The sequence below is a fragment of the Babylonia areolata genome, chromosome 5 (assembly GCF_041734735.1).
Source record: "Babylonia areolata isolate BAREFJ2019XMU chromosome 5, ASM4173473v1, whole genome shotgun sequence".
Classification (NCBI taxonomy): domain Eukaryota; kingdom Metazoa; phylum Mollusca; class Gastropoda; order Neogastropoda; family Buccinidae; genus Babylonia; species Babylonia areolata.
This window is the reverse complement of record NC_134880.1, coordinates 2,190,386-2,202,032: the sequence shown is the minus strand read 5'-3', so window position 1 is coordinate 2,202,032 and position 11,647 is coordinate 2,190,386.

The window sequence follows — 11,647 nt, the reverse complement described above, 5'->3', positions numbered from 1 at the left end:
ATATATATATATATATATATACAGTATAGACCGGATGTATAAAATACCGGATGTATGAAAGTCTGCATGTATGAAAGGGGCAGGCAGGGTCCCGGCAGAAGCTACTCTTTGTTATTACTTAGCATTTTCCGGTTGTATGAAAATCGGATGTATAAAAGTCCGGTTGTATGAAAGCAAATCTCTGGTCCCGAGCAGCACAAATGCGCTGTTGCAAGACCGGTTGTAAGAAAACGAAACCGAAAGTAGACCAAATTCACCAAAGTGTGGTAAATTCCCCGTAAAATTATTTCCCCTTCCATAGCGACTCGATCTTGCAAAATGGCGGACCCGCACCGCAAAGCGAAAGGTACAGGCAAACGCAGAGTGTTGACATTGTCTGAGCGCCTTAAAATCATAAAGGCAGTAGAGGACAGTCCATTCAAATCCCGAACACAGATGGCCATTAATTTAGGTGTCCCCCTGCCAACGCTGTCAAATATCATGAAAGACAAGAACAAATATCTTGCTCAGGCAAGAAGCGGCGATATTGTGACGACGAGCAAGCGGGCACGGAGCTCTCAGCTGGCGTCTGTGGACAAAGCGTTGCTGGACTGGTTTACGTCATGCAGGTGGGCTATTCTTATTTTTTCTTTATGAATTTTTATTTGTTGATTGATTTGAAACTGTATGTTCATACTGTCCGCGCTCTAAAAGTGGGTATCAGTGTCTCACAGTGTGTGTATGTGTGTGCACGTGCGTACGTGTGCACGTACGCACACTGACGTGTGCGCGCATGCGTGCGTGATAGTGTGTGTCTGTGTCTGTGTGTGTGTATGTCTGTCTGCCTGTCTATCTTCCTGTCTCGGTGCCCGTGCCCCTGTATTTTTAACCTACACATATATGCCTTGAGCCATCCGCATATGCAATATGACTTCAATGTGCCCAGCAGTTTGCTTGGAAATTGGTAGCAGTACATTGGTAGTAAAAAGTTTGCGACCGCATAACGGGGGCAATACAAGTGTGTGTGTGTGTGTGTGTGTGTGCGTGTGTGTGTGTGTGTGTGTGTGTGTGTGTGCGTGCGTGTCAGTGTGTGTGCGTGAGCGCATCAGTGTGTGTGTGTGTGTGTGTGTGTGTGTGTGTGTGTGTGAGGGGAAGGGGGAGGAAGTGGTGGGGGTGCAGTAGTTGGGTGTGTGTATGGGGTGCGTAGCTATGTGCCCTCGTCTCTGCTCCCAGCACTCAAAAAACGTCTCTATCTGCCCTAAACTCAGTTATATTTTTAAGGTACAGTGTTCTATGTGCGCCCATCTCTATGTGCCCCCGTCTCTATGTGCCCCCATCTCTATGTGCCCCCGTCTCTATGTGCCCCCATCTCTATGTGCCCCCGTCTCTATGTGCCCCCTTCTCTAAATGCCCCCATCTGTCTATTTCTGTCAAAGAGTGTTAGAGTATTTTGCATCTATACTGTAGCGCTACGGATGTCATTTTGGTTCATAATAATGTTTATTTATAGCTTGATTGAAATACTATTTATTAGAACGAACAAAACAATTTTTTTGGTAATATTTTGTTGAATAAGAAAAAAAAGTAAAAATTTTTAATTTAATCAACATACTGTGATGTTGAGAAAGAAAACAACACCACACACACACACACACACACACACACACACACACACACACACACACACACACACACAAAGAGAGAGAGAGAGAGAGAGAGAGAGAACTCAGAAAATTTTATTTGCTACGTCAACGGCCCTTACAAAGATTCCACGACCAAAAACATCGTCAAAAGCGCAAAAGGGTTGTGGAGGGAACACACACAATACAGTCGTGCCACACACACACACACACACACACGCGCGCGCGCGCGCGCGCGCGCACGCGCACACACACACACGCGCGGAGGGAGGGTGGGGGGGGGGGAGTGCACGGCACATGCAAAGCAGAACAGTTCCCACAAACAGTTGCTCTTTCTACCGGTTGTCCTGACTGTGTGTATGTAAGTACATGTACTTTTCCACTTGTTATTCACAAACCTTTTCTTCTTACTAGGATATGTATGAAAACATTTAAACATAAAAAAAAGTAAATACAAAAATAACATGAAAAAAAAAACACTTTTATCAAGTAAAAGACGCGTGGCCGGATGTATGAAAGTCGATCCTCAATATTTTCATACATCCGGTTATCCGCTTGTAGTAAAGACCGGATGTATGGAAGACAAAAAGTGGGTCCCGACGACTTTCTTACATCCGGTCTCGACTGTATATATATAGGGGGGGGGGGGGGGGGGGGGGGGTGGGGGTTCGATGAAATGCATTGTTTTAATCAAAGCTGTATTAACTTCATAGCTTTTATAATCTGATTCATCGCTTAAGTGTGCTATTTCATTCATATGAATACACTGGATGTTTTCCATTATCAGATAGCGGTTGTGTTTTTTAAGGCATGTTTATAGTCAACTGGATGATGCAAGGCGCTTTGAGCAGCATTGGTGCTGGATATCGCGCCGCTAATAGAAAAACTATGTATTATTATTATTATTATTATTATTACTTAAGGACAACCCAAGCGACAGCAATGTTGTAAATCTGCTATCCAGCATCAGCGAAGTTGTAATCAAAAGTGGTGCAAAATTCATTGCCGCAGAAGCAATGAATATAAGAAAAGAAAAACCTCTTGACTGCGCTGTTGACGTACGGCGTACGTCATGAAATGTCGCTCACGAGTGCTGTATTGACGTGCGCCGTACGTCATGTTACAACGTTCTATGTTTCGAGTCCCGCATTTCAGAAAATACAGTCTGCTAACCATTAAACTAGCTCCCCTGAGAGCTCTTTATCTCCTGAGTTCCATAAGCTAAAATTATTCATTGGATTGTCATATTTATGGCGAAAGTTTTGCAAGTTTGTACGAAGCTCAAGTTGTGTTTGCAAAGCCATGGCTGAACGCAGACAAACCCCAACACTTGCACTTGTATTGAAAGAATTCTTTCGCGATGCAAACAGTAGAGATGAAGATTGTGGACTGAATGAGACAGAACTGCGTGAAGTTGATGCCGAAGACGCTGATTTTGACAGTGGAGGGGGGTGGGAGGGGGAGTTGCTTGACGAAACTGAAGACAGACAAGCTCAGCTGATTCAAGATGCAGGTGGGTGTTTTCGAGGTTTGTCAGTTTATTATTTGCTTTCTGTTTGTTGTAACAATGAATATGACTGCATTGTGTGTGTTTTGAATGTGTTAGCTGTGGTAAGTGGCTTCGTCAGTCACTGATCAGTGTGTGTGAGTGAGAGAGAGTCAGTCACGTGGGTACTGTGTCTGACCATCACAGCCCAGGGGGGCGTGGCTTGCTGGCTGGCTCATTGTTGATGACAGCGTGTGTCGCTCGCCTGCAGCTTTCTGTGTGTTCGTTCCCGAGTGTATATTGGTTTGTTGTTGTTGTTGTTGTTGTTGTGTGTGTGAGTGAGTGAGTGAGAGAGAGAGAGAGAAAGGGGGGGGGGAGATGATGTTTATAAAACTGGAATCAGAGAATGATATACAGAACTATATGCCTAAATTACTTTGTAAATGCAACATTTGTAGAAGTATGTGTGTGTGTGTGTGTGTGTGTGTGTGTGTTGTCATTTTATTTTGTACGAGAAAGAGAGAATGAAGGGGGTGTGGCATATCATGAATCAGTTTCAGTGTGTGTGTTTTGGGGGTTTGGGGTGGGGGGTGGGGTAGGTATGTGTGTGTTTGTATTTCAGCTTCTGAAAACAATCAGAAATAAAATGGTACCATTTCATGATCTTTTTATATGTGAAAAAACAAAAAACAAACCCAAAACCCAACAAACTTAGTCTTTTATGCAATGTGTTTCAGGTATGCAGCATGGTGATGATCATGATGTTCATCCTGGATCATCTGGAGTTGACAACTTGCCACAAACCTACAGCTGAAGACCAGCAGCAGCAAGACCAAAGGGCAGTAAACAAGCCTCCAGCATTTCTGGATTACAACAAAAACATGGGTGCCATGGACCGTCATGACCAACAGCTGCAGCCCTACGATGTCACAAGGAAAACCCTGAAGTGGTACAAATAGCTGTGTGTGCATTTTCTACAAATTGCCATGCTGAATGCACACATCCTCTACAAAAAAGCAGGCAACAGCAGTACACTCCTGGACTTCAGAAGGATGTAATTAGTGCCATGATTTTTGGTGACCAAGACACTGCTAAAGATGACCACGCTGTTTGTCTTGTGTGGACGACACTTCATCCCACCTACCCCACAGAAGGCCTGGCCATAAAGGAGGTGCAGTCTGCTGGAAGAAAGGACAAAGAAAGGGTGTGGGGTTCTACTGCCCAGACTGCCCCAGCAAACCAGCAGTGTGTCTTGAAGACTGTTTCTGCAAGTACCACACACAGCGTTTTTACTGGCGATAGATGCTGGGTGAGTACACCCTTTTCATTCTTTGTGTGGACTGTGTTGGAGTCTTATGCACCTGGACACTGTTGCTCAGCCTTGACAGTGTGTGTGGTTGATCACAACAGTCACAAGAAAGACAGGTTGATAACCTGGTTGATATTGTAGCACCTACATGGTGGAATGACAGTCCCAATTTGTTTTATTAATGCATTTTATGGAATTTTTCTGTCAGATTGACTCATTATTTGAACATGTATCAAAAACAAAAATCGTGGTTCATTTTCCTTTCATTTGATGTATACTTTTATGCACTTATCTTCATTACTTTTTGAAATATAAGCAAATTAAATTCATTGGCGTGTTTTTCTTGTTTTTCTGAAATTTTTCTCAGCATAGGCCATTGCCAAATCAGAACACACACACACACACACACACACACACACAAGCGCGCGCGCACTCATAGAGGAGACATCTAACTATACCTCATAATTATCAAAATGCTAAACAAAATGTGACAAGTTAAACTAAACAACGAATTAGTGAATCATGAACAAATGTCCTCTTCACCTCTGTCAGTTCATATGGACTGAGGAAGACACTGGCTAACTGCTGTCACAACGAAGAGGTTGATGGATGTATTTGTGGATATAGTGGAGAGAGAGAGAGAGAGAGAGAGAGAGCGAATAAGAAGATCCTATGTGGAACCTACATGATATATATATATATATATATATATGTGTGTGTGTGTGTGTGTGTGTGTGTGTCGACTGAGAGTGTGTGTCGCTCAAAGTTTGCAAGTCGCCAGTTCCGATGTTATCTTGGGTTTGCATGTCGTAGTTTGGAACGTTTATGGTTTTTGAGAAGCTAGAAATGGCAAATTGAAATTTCAAACGATGGCTTAGAGAAACAGAAATTGGTTAACTCTGCCAGTGGCTGGCTGAACGGCTGATATGATCACAACTCTCGTGATGCAGATAGTCTGTCTAGATGTTTATATTCTCATTATACCCCGTTGAACATTCATTTCTTAATTTGTTACATTTTAACGATGGTATTTCCGGGGCACATGAGTGTGACTGTGTGTAGGTAAATGTGAATTTTGTCACGTACTGTTTGACAGTTTAGACAATGAAAAGGGCGAGAAGTGGATACAAAAAGCACGTAAGTGCGACTCAGTGATCCTCCAACTTCTCGTTGTAATCCCGTTTGTCATTTTGTCTGTCTGTCGGTCGGTCGGTCTCTCTCTCTCTCTCTCTCTCTCTCTCTCTGTCTGTCTCCCTGTCTCTGTATCTGTCTCTCTCTCTCTCTCTGCATCTACTCGCGCACGCGTGTGAAAAGAAGAACATTCAGTGGACATTATAAAGTATAGTGGATGAGAAAAATGCAGACCCTCTGTCATCTTGAAAACTACTCTCCAGAGATGTTTAGAAAAACGACAGGAAAAGGATGAGTGAAAGGGGACAGGACACCGCAAATGGTGAATCCTTCATGACAGCAGGTCTCATTTCAGTTGGTCATCGTTTTCTCTCTGATGGGGATCAGAGGGATTTGTGTATGTGGTTGACATAACTTTAGTTTTGTTTCTTGGATGAGAGTGGTCAGATGTCACGGCACTGGCAGTGACCGTCCACAGTGTTTGACAGAGACACGTGGATCACGGCGAAATAGTGCTGGGAACCTCGTGGAAGAAAATTCCAACCCACTGACCTACTTCATGTTGTTGATGAAGAGTCAGTCTGGGTCTCTCGCTTTCCAGATACATTCTGCAGACCTGGGATACACAAACACCCAGACACATTCTGCAGACCTGGGATACACAAACACCCAGACAGATTCTGCAGACCTGGGATACACAAACACCCAGACACATTCTGCAGACCTGGGATACACAAACACCCAGACACATTCTGCAGACCTGGGATACACAAACACCCAGACACATTCTGCAGACCTGGGACACACAGACCTGGGACACACAAACAAACAGACCTGGGACACACAGACCTGGGACACCTGGGACACACAGACCTGGGACACACAGACCTGGGACACACAAACAGACCTGGGACACACAAACAAACAGACCTGGGACACACAGACCTGGGAGGGACACACAAACAAACAGACCTGGGACACACAGACCTGGGAGGGACACACAAACAAACAGACCTGGGACACACAAACACTCACGAATATTCTAGCCCTTTATTGTCAACATTTCAAGGTTTTTCAACTTGTTCAGCCACATGGATATATGACCATGTGTGTATTGGTTAATCTTGAAAGATGCTATAAAGATGATGGTCCTTGGAATCGTGGTGACGGTGTTCAGAGGCCAGGCGGCAGACAGGCCATCAGAGTGCACATAGCCAGGTTGTTGCCCATACAGTTACACGTGTTGCAGTCAGCTTTGTACGTCTCCCCGACTTGGTATTCCACACCTTTGTAGAGACAGCCCTCCGGAGTGACCGTGGTAGGTGCTGGAGACAGAATGTCACAAGGTGGTCAAAAGTCAGACTGGCTCGGTTCATTTCTGAGAAATCATTCTGTCCGAGAGATACCCAGACTCTATATTCCGAAGTCAACGGTTACAACACAGGTCCATTATGCATATACCTTCTGAGTACATCCCTCCAAGCGTAATTTAGAAAATAAATTTTGAAGACAACTAGTGTTGTAATAATGGTTTCTATACCCATAACGACGCACACAGACAAACTCAAAAGCAGACAAACACAAAATTATTGGAAAATAGCCTGCACAGACATTGGGATGGGTTTTGCAGGTATGTACGATGTTGTCCTTTGGAAAATCTACAAACTATGATTTTCTCCTCCGCCCACTCGTCCCCCCCACCCCCCCAATTTTTTTAATTTTTTTATTTACATTTTTTCGGATCTCTGATTCATTCTGTAATCTTCTCCTTTCTCTTTTCCGGACGAACGAGCCTTGTCATCTGTACGTAAGAAAAGTCCTTCCCGTACTGGCTCATGACGCAGAGTTCTGAACTGCATACATCTGATGAATAGTACTACAGGAGAGATGATGAATACGACTACTGGAGAGATGATGAATAGGACTAGAGATGATGAATAGTAGGACTACTGGAGAGATGATGGATAGGACTACTGGAGAGATGATGGATAGGACTAGAGATGATGAATAGGACTACTGGAGAGATGATGGATAGGACTACTGGAGAGATGATGGATAGGACTACTGGAGAGATGATGAATAGGACTAGAGATGATGAATAGTAGGACTACTGGAGAGATGATGGATAGGACTAGAGATGATGAATAGTAGGACTACTGGAGAGATGATGGATAGGACTACTGGAGAGATGATGAATAGGACTACTGGAGAGATGATGGATAGGACTAGAGATGATGAATAGTAGGACTACTGGAGAGATGATGGATAGGACTACTGGAGAGATGATGAATAGGACTACTGGAGAGATGATGAATAGGACTAGAGATGATGAATAGTAGGACTACTGGAGAGATGATGGATAGGACTACTGGAGAGATGATGAATAGGACTAGAGATGATGAATAGTAGGACTACTGGAGAGATGATGGATAGGACTAGAGATGATGAATAGTAGGACTACTGGAGAGATGATGGATAGGACTACTGGAGAGATGATGAATAGGACTAGAGATGATGAATAGGACTACTGGAGAGATGATGGATAGGACTACTGGAGAGATGATGGCAAGATCGCTATGAAGCAGCATTGTGGTCAACAGTTGTTATAAAGAAATAATTGTTGTTACAAAACAACGACAATTGCAACACCATCGACGACACATCAACAACGCCACGACTAACAATGACGATTATGATGATAGCCATCATGATTATGATAATGATGATGATGAAAATGAAGCTGATGATGATGACGTCGACGATGGTGTCGACGATAACGACAACAAGAATCGCAACAAGAACCACAACCTCCTGAACACACTGCCTGTTGACGCAGCAACACAACAAAACACACATCATGGGACTCACCTGCCTGCGCTGTGGCCAGAAGACAGACGGCCACCAAGACCAGTGCCAGATATTTCATGTTGTCTTCTGTGCTGTCCAGAGTCCTTGGGTGAAGAAATATTCGTTACAACACATTATATAGCTTCGGCTTTTAAAACGGACCTTAGATAACGATGAAACGGCCTGCGCTACCTTCTACTGACCACGTCTCCACACTGTAGATAAGACCAACCTCCTACCAAAGAAAGGAAAAAAAGGGGGTGGTTGGTAAAGATAGACTCACTACTTTAACGCAATGGCTTGTGAAGTTATTTCTTTTAAAGATCTTATTAAAGTTTGTAGATATTCAGTCTTCAATATTTGTTGTGGTGTTTATTTGTGGGTAAGATTACCAAGACACTATCTGATCGACGTTCGTTCGTTATGAAATGTGTCTATTTCACAGTCGCAGATAGGTGTATTATAGGTAGACTTGTTTTGTCTGTCCGTCTGCGTGGGTGTGCCTATCTGTATTCTGTTTGTGCTGTACCACTACACACGCCCATATTTCATAACTGATTAAGATTAGATATGACGTTCTGATCAATTCAGTTGTGTTTTCTCTGTTTTGGTGAATGTGTGTGTGTGTGTGTGTGTGTGTGTGTGTGTGTGTGTGCGAGTGTGTGTTTGTGGGTGTGGATGTGGATGTGAGTGTAGGTGTGTGTGTGTGTGTGTGTGTGTGTGTGTGCGAGTGTGTGGATGTGTGTGTGGATGTGTGTGTGTGAAAGTCCGGATATGTCGTGACTCCCGTTTTCCCCAATTCTGCTCATCTACAAAAGGAAACATTTCAGCCACTGATGTTGACCCGATGGTTGTAAACGAACAATTGAGTAGAAGAAATTGAAACAACAAAATGGGAAATTTTGGATCTACATATTTGTGTTAAAGATATATTTTGTGAACTTTTGCGACGTACCTGCTCCTGTGTTAGAGATAAGATACGTCACGTTTCAATCTGAGCCACAATTCATTCATGACTGTCAAATGTCATGTGGGCCTCCTGCCTGTCTTGGTATTCCTATCTGTCTGTACATTTCTGTGTCCTGGGTTCTCTGTCTGTTTTCCAGTCTGACTGTCTGTCTCTGTCCTTCATATCCCACCCTCTCTCTCTCTCTCTCTCTCCCTGACAAAGCACCCGTGAATATAACACGGGATCAAGGGAATTACTGCAAATTACAACGGGCTGCATGGATTTGAATGAGAATTTTGCGTGAACGTGGGTTGAGAGTTTCTATAAAATAAAACAGAATGAAAGAAACAAGTGCTGAATGTTCATAGGGTGTGTATTCTCGCTATCATGCGCACACACAAACACACACGTACACACACACACACACACACACACACACACACACAACCACACACACACACATGCACACACATGCACACACACACACACACACACACACATATGTATGTACATACACCTCGTGACACCACACACTCCATTCGTGAGTTCGCTGAGAGAGGCCCTATGTTTGATTGATTGATTGATGGATTGATGTGGATAACTGTGTATCGCAAATCCTCGCTCAGAAACCAAGCTCTTAGCGCTTTACAGAGGCATTTGCACAACAGGCTGGCTACCTGGGTAGATCTGGCTGAGAGGTGCTTTCCTTCTTCATTCGTTTCCTGTGTCATTTAGTCAGCCACACACACACACACACACACACACACACACACACATACAAACACGCGCGCGCCCGCACACACACATACACGTATATTATCATAATGGAATTTACTACAAAATTTTGCTAGGGACAACTCTCTTGTTGCCGTGGGTTCGTTAGCGTGCGCTAAGTGCATGCTATGTACAACCCTCCATTCGGACTCCACTGGAGTGGGGGTGGGGATTCTGGTAAGTCTTGAATGCACAGAATCTCTCGCTTCCCACGACGAACGTGTTACCACTATTGAGGCCTCTAATCTATCTGTGAGACGTGTGTGTGTGTGTGTGTGTGTGTGTGTGTGTGTGTGTGTGTGTGTGTGTGTGTGTGTATGAATACATGATGATATAATGTATCCGATGGAACCAGAAGATTCACAAGACGTACGTTGGCCAACTGCTTAAAACGCTGGCATCATCATGCAGAACAGTCACTGCCATAGTGTTCTTTTCTGATGGTGTGCCACCACTTAGCACGGAACGAAAATTTTGATTCTGGACATGAAAATACTGAAACAACTTCAGCAAGAAATGTTATAATCAAAATTACATGACATTCTTTTTTTTCAGCACAATGATATCACATGACTTTTTTTTCCACAAGAAATCTCCTATATCAAAAAGAAAGTGTAACATTTTTTTTTTTTTTTTTTTGCTATGGGGAGTGTGGATGGATGAAATGGAACAAAATGGTAAATCCTACTGTGCACAGAATCTGGACACATTTTGTCTAAAAAGCAGTTGGTGTCACGACTTATCCAGTCATCTTGAGACAGGTTGTCACTTTCTTTTTAACAATGCAAGTTCCGCACTGCTCAGCCATGATTTTTTTCAAGTTTTTGCGCCTTATACATATTATTAGTAGTGGTAGTAGTTTGTTTTAATGTATCTATCTATTATTTATTCACTCCTTTTTTTCTTCTTTTTTTTCTTTTTTTCCCCAAGGCCTGACTAAGCGCGTTGGGTTACGCTGCTGGTCAGGCATCTGCTTGGCAGATGTGGCGTAGCGTATATGGATTTGTCCGAACGCACTGACGCCTCCTTGAGCTACTGAAACTGAAACTGAACTCACCCATGATTGTTGCACCCCATTGCAGTGTGACAAGTGCTTGAAAAATAAACATGACATGAAATAAACAACAACGAAATAGTAACACTTTAGTACCAGTCTGCGCGTTTCCAAGCAGATCATATTGCTGAATTTAGCATTACCATATCTGTGAACGGGAAACCCATAAGCAGAGGGCCAGGACTTAACATACTCTCGGACTTGGAGGGAATCTAGTGAAGAGTTCTTCTGTGTGGCGTCCCAATATCTCTCCACATAGAAGAACAAGAACAAGGAGAAGAACAATTAAAACAAGAACAAGAAGATGATGATGATAATGATGAAGAAGAAGAAGAAGAGGAAGAACAAGAACGAGAACAAGAACAAGAAGCCTATATTAACATTTCAGAAAAGTAAAATGTCTAAAATCAATTAACAAGCTGTAAAAGGTTTAGCCCAATGGGCTTGAATGGAATGAAAACGCCAATGCCACAAGAAA